Source organism: Anopheles aquasalis, chromosome 2, assembly GCF_943734665.1.
Source record: "Anopheles aquasalis chromosome 2, idAnoAquaMG_Q_19, whole genome shotgun sequence".
NCBI classification, from domain to species: Eukaryota; Metazoa; Arthropoda; class Insecta; order Diptera; family Culicidae; genus Anopheles; species Anopheles aquasalis.
Genome location: NC_064877.1, coordinates 7,375,001 through 7,377,500, shown reverse-complemented (window position 1 = coordinate 7,377,500; position 2,500 = coordinate 7,375,001). Strand labels below are relative to the sequence as shown.

The following is a 2,500-nucleotide window of genomic DNA, read 5'->3' as shown; positions in this document are numbered from 1 at the left end:
CGCTTGACCAGCGTTGAAGTTTTTTGTGTTCCGCGAGCGAAGAAGGCGGCTACGTTGCGTTCGTCACCTCCGCTGGTCAACAACTGGAACCTTACTGTGCTCCGGCTAGTAGGCTGTGCGTAAATACGGCCCGGCTACACAGGTTTTTCGGCGTGTGCAAAGTTACGAACGTCTTCACCTTACCGTTACCACCGGTCGGTCCAGTGCCGCTGCGCGCTACTCATCAACCCTCTCAGGCGCTTCCTCTCTCTCTGTAACTTTCTTTCTCTTTCGCTCTCACTCGATTAGATCGCGCGAAAAATCATAGAAACAACGGGCAGCTCCGATAGCGCGCGCATTACATCATCAGTAGCACACTACCATCATCATCATCATCGAAGTGGATGGCCAGCAGGATGGCCAGGCGTCGCGCGATTAGCCTATTAGCGAGCGGGCCCAGACGACGGATGACATTTGACGTTCGTCTTCTAGGTTGTCGCCGTTGTCGTCGTTGCTGTCGCCACAAATTGGCACGCAAATCCCCTATGCTAATGGGGTGAAACACTGTGACACACACAAGCACACGAACCGGAACTCGATCCCGGAGTATCGTTGAAGGTGGCCGTCCAGGTATACGGCCAGACTACGGGCTTATCAACCTCCAGATATCACTCCAGACCAAACTATTTGAAGTACTTGAGGCCCAGGCTCGCAACAGCTGCTGATATGCCAACAGCACTGACATACGTTGATGGATAATTTAATTATCCAACTACGTCACCATCGATCCGTCTTCTTTCTTTAAAATGTTTTTCACTCAACACACACCGGCGACCGTTAGCTCACAGACCGGACTGAGGAATGCGATCTGGCGGTGCTTTATCAACCCACCAGGCCAGGCCAGGCCGTCTGCCAGGCAATTTGATTCGATGCTGATAACAATCAGCGTTTTTAGCGTGGGCCAATGACTAAGGCGCGGACCACAACAAGTGCGCATTGATGACACACAGCGCGCCACTTCAATTGTTCAAACAGCTCTGACGACGTTGTTATCGCGCGTTTTATGAAATCCCTTTTTTAAACACTTTCACAACACTACTCGCAAGGGACCTTGAGATGTTCCACAACAGTTCACCGACTGAAGGTTTCGTACAGAGTGAACTTTGATGCATTTCTTGCTTCGTTTTCGATGTTGATGCCGAGACTTTGTTATGAAAAAATCAACCATCAAATTGTTCTCGCCAATTGCAGCGTAAATGCCAATTGCACTGGCAAGTAGGCGGTGTACCAAGAGTAACCCACTATTGCCGCGATCGTTCGCTCGCTCGTTCGTTCGGTGCGTTCTCTACGCAAGCATTGCTGTTCCGCTACTGGCGCGCCACCATCGTCGTCGTGTTGCGCTGACCATCCGTAGCGCGCCGAGTTGCGTCGGTCTTGGGGGCGGGCGGTGACCGGTTTTTGGTCACCCGTTTTTCCTACGCACACCGATCGGACAGACGCACCCCCTTCTCAGTCCCTTTTCACCACATTTCCGCACTCTTCCGGTGCAGTGCTTTCACAACTGGCCGCCACCACCGCGAGGGGGCGAGGCACACGATGCGATGCTTTGTTTTGTTTGCTGCGTCCGTTACAATTTGGATTGTATTCAGGCACACGCGCCCAACCCACTCGCCTTCCTGCCAACCCCGCGCACAGTGTACACCATTTATTTGGGCAGAAGCACGGCCACTCTCCACTCCCAGTGCGTACGTAAGCGGTCACTTTGAGGTGTGGTCCCGTCCGTCCGTCCGTCGATCAACCATCACTCGGTGTAAAACATGGAAAATATGTTTTAAATGTTGGTCGGTGTAGTATGTTTTGCGCACCGCCGTCTGGCTTGTAACTGCGCGTGGTTCACAACAAAAAACAATCCGTGGCAACAGCCCAGGTGTTGCTTCGGTGTGCCACTCTGGCTGCCGAATTTTTCCGAAAAAAGACCCTCTCCTCAGCGACCACGATGGTAAACAATACCAGATTCAGTTACGTCCCGTGTGTAGCGTCGCCAAAAACCGCGCACTGACGGTGTTCTCCCCTTTTACAGGAGCCAACAATCGCTCTCTCTGTTTCTCTCTCTGTCGGAGAAACGCAGCTGCGAATGGCGATGACGATCGGTGCATAATTCGGGCAGCCACCCTCTGGGGTTGACCCTCCGAAGTGTTACGTTTTCTATGCATCGGGAACACACCGCGATGGAGACGCACACGCACGTTCCCCGCTTGCTTCGTTCGCACGCACACTAATATGTGTGCGTCACCCAAAACCTTTTCACCTGTTCAAAGGGGGGGGGGGGGGGGGGGGAAACCAGAAGGACGGAACAGTCGGTGGTCGAGCTCTAGAACACAGCAAGCCATGATGCGTCGTCGCTAGCGAGCGGCATGCTATGTTTGTACTGGTGCAATGCGTTGAATCACGTGCATCAATGATGATGATGATGATGACGATGATGAGGAAGACGACACGGCGACTATGGTCTGTTTGTTTG

General features: G+C 52.8%; 1 protein-coding gene across 1 annotated transcript in view; it reads right to left on the bottom strand.

Annotated features, from left to right (window-relative positions):
- Positions 1-2,500, bottom strand: part of LOC126572011 (uncharacterized) — a 29,047-nt gene that overhangs the window by 6,006 nt on the left and 20,541 nt on the right. The gene's annotated exons all lie outside the window — the stretch shown is intronic.